Below are 7,873 nucleotides of genomic sequence, written 5' to 3' on the forward strand. Positions count from 1 at the left end.
CTGCTGAGGGCAAAACTTGCACCACGACAAGTCCCACCCAATGCCGTGTAGAGACTGCGATTTTACGTCTATAATTAAATGTCATAGTTTTGTGCCATGTTGATCTGTCTGAGAAAGATCGATGCACCAGTATGGAAATGGTGAAACGTTGCAATCATTTCCAAGTCGTGAATTAGATTTTCATTGCCTACGACTAATTTGCCCTGAATGTCAGCCAAAATTATATGCAAACCCGTTCGTGCACGCTATAACACCAGCATGAGGCTTTTAGACATGCTTGTAGAACATTTTACCAACATTTATCAAAGTTTTTTGCTCCGTTGGCTGCATCTAGGACTGGTGATAAGTGCAGTCAGGAATACATTAAGTACAGATGAAAACCCATCACTACAGATCTGCACTTTCTAAAACTGAATTCGGCATTAAAGCAGAAATGGGGAGGGTTTGGTACTAGACGTGTCGTCACTTTGCTTCTACTTACACATTCTCTGTACTTCCATTCTACGGGGGTTATTGTCAATCTTCCCCCCGCCTACAAACTTCAGCGCGTAGGAAAGTGACAACTTTTACACCCCTGATACCGCGCGGATTGTCGCCTCTCATTTCCATGCAAATCAGACGCTCAAAGGGAAGCACGTAGCACTTCAACTTGTACTTGAAACCAATTTTAGCAATCTTCAGCGTCTTAACTTTATGCATTGGATTTCGCTCGTTTTGGACGCAAAATTAAATAGACTCGGTCGTTAGGGTGACCGCTGTATTTGATCAAAGTAGGAAATAGCAACATCAAAGTGACCGATTTCCAATAGGCTGGTTGGTTATTATGCAAGGATGTCTGCTTTACTCTACACCAAAGCTTTCAACAAGTTTTCTGGCACGATGGCAATCAGTCCATACCTTAACTCGGATTCGTGCTTAATCAGAAATTCACATCAGGATTATCTGCCTGCACTTTCAGCACCAAACGTTAGGGGCACGCGGGTCAGCTGTGATAGACGCACGTTAAGTCTGCCATCGCGATTAAAGCGCTCCCGTTTGGTTAACGGTTCAAAAGATCCAATTTTCTGCTTGTGACCCTGTGCTTTCCATGCAGTAAATTTCAAACCTTCGACCTCTTTTCTGTTGACGTGAATCTGTGAGCTCGGGTGAACCGCATGAGACAGCCATCATCTTTAAATCTGGCTTAGCAAGACGCTGTCCTCCGGCGGTAAATTGTATGTGGTGCTCCAGTCGACACACGGACTTTTTGCTACTTTACAACCTCAGGTCATACCAGACGAAAACAACATTTCATCATCAAGGACTGCACCTTTCATTTATGCCGGGTATCAGGCGTACCAAGGCATAGAGTGTGTCTACCAACACATATGTAGGTACCGCGAATTCTCGCAAGGTGGCGTCGGAGTACGAGTACAGTAGGGCAGTGCAAATGTGCCACGAATAAAAACACCTGCAACGTTTTGTGGATAATATCACACCAGTAGTCGTGTATGATAAATTCAATAAATACAGATACCTCTTAAATGTCATGTTAGATGCATTTACGTTCGTTCAGTTTTACCAGAAATTAGAGTGGTCTAACCTTACAATTTACGATTCTATATAGGCGTTACTGATAAAAGACAGTGGGCGCTATCTAATACATCTTACTCTTCAGAGAATTCATCGAGTTGCTTGATTTATGACATAATTTCGGTGCACTTAGATGGGTCTGCTAGTGATTTATCTTCCCTTCGCTAACGCGATGTTGTATCAGTGCGATGTTTTATCCAGAACCATGCCTGGCCTGGGCAAATCTACGTTTTCAGATACGTGGAGAATATCCAGAACCGCGCCTGTTTCTAATCCTAACCCATTTAAGCATAGGGCGAGATAGTCACGGTTCTGGAGACGATAGAGAACCTAACCATAATCTGTTCAGGCGTAGAACTAGATAAGGACGGTTCTGAAGACGATAGAGTACATAATCATAGAGATCCTAACTCAAACCCGACCAGGCATAGAACTAGAAGGCACAGTTCTGGAGACTATAAAGACCCTAACCCATTCAGGTATAGAACTTGATAGGCACGGTTCTGAAGACGATAGAGATCCTAACCAAAACCCATTCTGGCATAAAACTAGATAGGCACGGTTCTGGAGAAGACAGATACCCTATCCTGAACCCTTGGGGCATAGAAATAGATAGCCACGGTCCTGGAGACGTTAGAGATTCTAGCTCAAACCCATTCTGGCATGAAACTAACGTGCCTAACTCAACCCCGACCAGGCATAGAACTAAACAGGCACGGTTCTAGATTCCAAAGAAACCCTAACCCATTCAGACTTAGATAGGCACGGTTCTGAACACCATAGACAGAGATCCTAACCCAAACCCGTTCAGCCTAGATAGGCACGGATCTGGAGAAGACAGATACCCTATCCTGAACCCTTGAGGCAAAGAAATAGATAGCCACGGTTCTGGAGACCATACAGATCCTAACCCAAACCCTTTCAGGCACAGATCTCGATAGGTACCGTACTGGAGACGATAGAGACCCTAACCATAACCCATTCAGGCATGGAACTAGATAGGCACGGTTCTGGCATGGAATTGGATAGGGCCGTCCATCAGCCGTCCATCTCCATCAGTCTGTCCGATGAACTCCCAACAGCCTCTTTACTCAGCATCAGCCCCATCATCAGTCCTCCTCCATACGCTACAGCCGGAGAGATGGATGGGGGAGGCGTGACCTTTTGACCCGTACGTAACCTCAATAAACCGGCATCTCGTAACCATGGAAACCAGCTCCACGGATCTGAGGAGTGGATGACCGGACATTGCCGAGGACCAGAAGGTCAGGAGGATATTTATGAGATGCTCTTTGCGACTCTATCTCCTGGGTCTGCAGGCGGGATGCATACTAGAGCCGTCCTCTGCCTCTGAGAGATGAACTCGGGTCAACTAGTCCGGGTTACTGACTCCACAGGAACTAGTTTTCTACCTCGGGTACTGGTCTGTGTTTTTACTTAAACACATTGATTGTATACAGGTAGGGCCATGTTGATTTGATTATATGGATGACATCCTCTGGGAACCCCAAAACTGATGCGAGCGTGCAAATAAAGAAAGACTAATCAAATTAAATCAAAATACCCTAAATACAATGAAAATACATATTATTTTGTATACGTAATACTTGGTTAGCATGAAAGTTCATCTGAGTTGTACACATGGGTCATAAGGCTGATGAAGACTGAGCGATTCAGTCGAAAATTTCTGTTGAGTTATTTTCGTTTTGAGTTGGAGAACAGTTTAATTTTCTTCATGTAATACTGGGTTATTTTCATTACAGTGGGTAATACATCCGTCATTATGGTAATAAAGGTACATTTTCAATTGTTGCTGCTTCCCCCTTCTGAAGGGCCCTCTGAAGCGCCAACTCCCTCAGCAATCTGTCTCTGCCATTCACGCACCGCACTGCGGGCGGCGTCGGCTCCCTCCGCTGCAGCATTACGCGCGATTCAGACCCCCGGCACGTGGAGCCCGGCTTCCGTCGACGGAGGAATAATCCATGGGCATCGCCTTGATGGAATTACGCGCCGTTGCGGCGTCGCAGGAGGGGTGTCACAAAACGTGCCTTACACTGATGTAAAAGGAGATATTATTATTTTATCTTCGCGTACGTCACACGTCAATACCCTTCCCCGGGATGTTATTACCCTGAGGGACGGGCGACTTGCGCGGCATGCTTCCCTAATCATGTCATCTCCTCGCGCTTTGGTTCCCTGACGTTCTGGCAAAAAGAGGTTGATGAATTTAAGTTTGAATGATGTAGGGGTGTGGTGAAATTGTGACGTCAAGTAGGGAACACTTTGGGACACATCAGTGTTCAATTTCAACTTGTTGGGCAAGGCCAGCCTTGAGCACAATTTGAAAGAGAACAAACAACTACAGAGGTTCGTGTACGGCCAAGGAGCTTTCATCACAGCTCCTTGGTACGACTAATAGACAACGACATCATTGAATTGAAGAAAGTTCTGTCTTAAAGAGATTTCAGGGCAGTAAAACTGAATTTTCAAGTCAGTTATCATATTATAGAAATGTGTGAAGAAATGGCGTAAATGTCAAACTTTGCAGATTTCTTCATCCAGAATATCTTTGTTTTCTAGTCTGAGTTGCATTGGATGCTTTTAAGTCATGGCCTACCAACAGAATGAGTTATGCAAACATCTATCCAGATTACAGTTATCCTGTTCAAAAATCACACTGGTTACTAGACAGATAAAAATGAAAGCTCTTTCCATAATTAATAATATATAAGAAAGCAACCCTGGATAAAATCAGACCAAGTCCTATAGTCCAAGTAACACCTGTTAACGGTTCACAGGCAACTAGTCATAGAGCCAGCCCTTTCCAAGCCTTTATTCAAAGCCAGCTGCCAGAGACGCCTTTACATACATGTAGTACCCAGATGATGAACACCCAAGCACCACCCACGCATTTGCCGCTGTTTCTGTACTATATATATAAGCGTCTATTTCCAACTCCTCCCGGCCCACGCAATTCTGCTGCACTGGAGAACTCCACAGCTTGTGTTACTAAGGCTGCTGGCAACGACGCCGGTTTGAAGTGCAACAAAAGCAGACTGGTGCGCCGCGTCGTGCATACTGATTTACCAGCGTCGCCTCACAAGGATGAAGGGGAAACGTCCCTGTACGCGTCAAACCCAGACTGCCCACCTGCCTTATGTATGAGTGTGTTTCCAGCTACCTGTGTCTTTCAGTGTGTGTGTGTGTGTGTGTGTGTGTGTGTGTGTAACGATTCAGGATTGCGATAGGCACTATCCAGAACCGTCCCTGATCCTAACCATAACCCATTCAGGCAGGGAACTAGATACACACGGCTCTGGACACAATATGCATTCACTTGCAACTTACGGGTGAATGACCCTAATCTGGTACCATTTGATTATCTTCGCCATAAGGCGCCCTGTTATACAAGCTCTTCACACAACCATCACTAGGGAAGTGAGATGGCTATCAGAAGCGCCTTTCAGAGAATCTCATCGGATGAAAGCAGCAATTTTCAGGCTCCCATCTAACGTTACATATCTCCCGTGATCAGTAGGTATGTTTTCTATACAGTGCTACTTTCGGAACAGATTGTTAAGTGATGTAGTTCATTGACCCCTGATGCTTACAAAGAATTTGCAATTAGATAGTGATAACATCATTGAGTGAAAATATCACAAGGCATGCCCCAAATACCGAACAGGCTGTCACCCTACCAGTACAGCATACTAACTACGCATAGAAAACAGGGCGAGATTTTATTGCACATTGCAAGGGATTTGCCAGCTCGTTCTAAAGTGCCTGGAGATTGGAGATCAGCGATCGCCTTTGAAAGGACTGTATGTTCTCTTTCAATCGCGAATCCTTTGAATTATTTCTTCAAAGGCGGTTCTTTTCACTGCCTTATTACCACATAAAGAGGCATGTACGTCACCACACGGTAACCATGGTGATATTCAGAAACATAGTTGCAATAGAGGTTATTGTAGGACGTTTCTGAATGATAAATCAGGATGAACAAATCTAATATAAAATTCTTGCTCGCTTCATTATCGTCTGTATCACCGACAAGAGGATGAGAACCTACTGGCCCTGTAATTAGCGATTATCTGGGAATTGTAATGAGCCTAATGCTTGTATCATTCTGTCGATTCCAAACCATGATAACCTAAATCAGGCGCTTAGAAATGCGCAATGATCATAGTCATCTGCGTTTCTGTAGCTAGAGAGACGCGCTCACTTGTCATCGATCTGCACAGTCCATCTGACATTATGCCAAGTGCCATGGGGTTGAATGGTCAAGACGAAACTGACTGGGAAAGTGGAATATAGGCGACTGTTAATGCTGGTAAACCTCTTCTTTGTGCAGGGATGAAAGCTTTATGTATGCATCTTTTGAAATCACAGCGCAGCCTTCATTCAAACCTGCACTCAGCAATGTTTTTTTATTGTACTATAGTACCTATAGTACTCTGTAGCAAGCTGCTAAAGATAAAGACAAAACGTCAGAAAATACATCCGAACTCAGAGATCCATTTCTCACTTTCGTCAACTCTATAGAGAGAGGATCAACAAGAATATCAGTACGGGACTCTTACATATTCACATCAAACCACCGAGGTTGGACCGTAGCGGTGTACCGAATCGACCCCACAACCTCTACAAATGGGTTCACGGGACCGGTAAGCAATTCCACCACAGGAGAGTCAACGTGCATTGGGTGGAAAGAGATCAAATCAAGGCGGTCTTTAGACTAGGGTTGTTACATTTAGATAGAATAGAAAAATTCGAATTCCTCATGAAACTTGACAAACCATGTATAATTAGTTCAATATGTTCGTACATCTTTAACTGCGTAAAGAAGCGAGAAGAAGCTGAACCTGTAAATAGTAGAACACATTAGCTTATGTAGTATGTAAGTGTCATTACTGTTTTCTTTTCCCTGTCTACCCATGACCTGTACTTAGCTCGTTAGAGCACAAGCGTACAATAAAGGTCTTTCATTCATTTTATTCTGAACCTGAAGGTTCTGGGTTCGAATCCCTGGCAGTCTCCATTGATGTGTCCTTGGAAAAGGCAATCTGAACCTATTTCCTCCCTCCCACTCAAGTGAAAATGAGTACCTAGCTTCGGTTTATTAGGGAGGTTCTCTTCTGTCAGCTTCGTACGCTGGAACACCTGCGTAGGCGTCATGACGGAGAAAATCCACAATTAGAGCCGCGAGGCTTTACCTTAATCATGCATGGTCTTATAAAGAGGGAAAGTAATTTGTACATGTAGATGATGAAGAGACATGGAGGTGGGTTGAATGCCCGCTGTTACCTAGCTTGCTCTCCAAGCAGAGGTTTAGGCTTCGGCGTATTATTTTTTACTTGTTTTTGTAGTTTTCATCAGACTTTCTTTTCTTTATTGGTATTTTATTTTCGCCAGCCTTCGGGTGACATGGTGGATACAGCCCTGTCAATTTGATACTATCTTGCAGCCACGAAAATATCTGCTTGGACTGTTAGAGGCCGATGTCAATTACCTTGCTGAAGGCATACGCTGTACGTTTGCAGGGCTTTTAGGTTCTCACATGAATAAACTTAACGGTAATGGAGGAGCTAGCTAGACGTCGGCCAGGGAAATCGTTGTTGGAACCCTACATTTCTTGCTCGAATCTGTTTAAGTCCCGTCGACGACATATCCGTGCCAACTCTGTATGAAAATCACATCTTAGTCTTCAAACGAAGAGGTTCGTAGCGACAAATTGTCAGTATCCTCACTTAAGGATTTGGATAGGGTTTGCACGGCGTGACGACCTGTCAATAGGGGGCGATTTACGGATGGAGTAGAGGGCACACCGTTAGCAATTTCAACATCTTCAATTTGTCGTGCCGTTGGTGCATGATCATGAGTTACGGCACCGTAATGGAGTCGTGCAGGGAGAATGTTCATTATTTTGCTACATTTCGCCAGTCATGAATGTGTCCTGTAGACTATATCCTGATGTGAGGACGTGTTTCTTTTACAGACAGAGAAGAAAAAGTTGGCAAGAATTTCCTGGCACCCCAGTCTGTCATTCTGCCAAATTAGAAGCTGTTAAAGCCTTCCTCGGGGCAATTGTAGACTAACTCCGGCAGAAACAAATAACTTTGTTAATGGGAAACGTGTCTAGACTCACTGTGAGCGACTGTGTAGACATAAGTTGATTTATCAGTTATGACTGTCGAATAACGCAGGCAATTACAGACAGTGTAATTAAGGGCAGTATTGTATCTGATATCATGTTCCGAATGCTTGATGATTTCTATCTATGGAGGCGCTGGAACAAACGTGT

The sequence above is a fragment of the Branchiostoma belcheri genome, unplaced genomic scaffold (assembly GCF_001625305.1).
Source record: "Branchiostoma belcheri isolate BF01 breed outbred unplaced genomic scaffold, Haploidv18h27 scaffold7, whole genome shotgun sequence".
In the NCBI taxonomy this organism is placed as follows: Eukaryota; Metazoa; Chordata; class Leptocardii; order Amphioxiformes; family Branchiostomatidae; genus Branchiostoma; species Branchiostoma belcheri.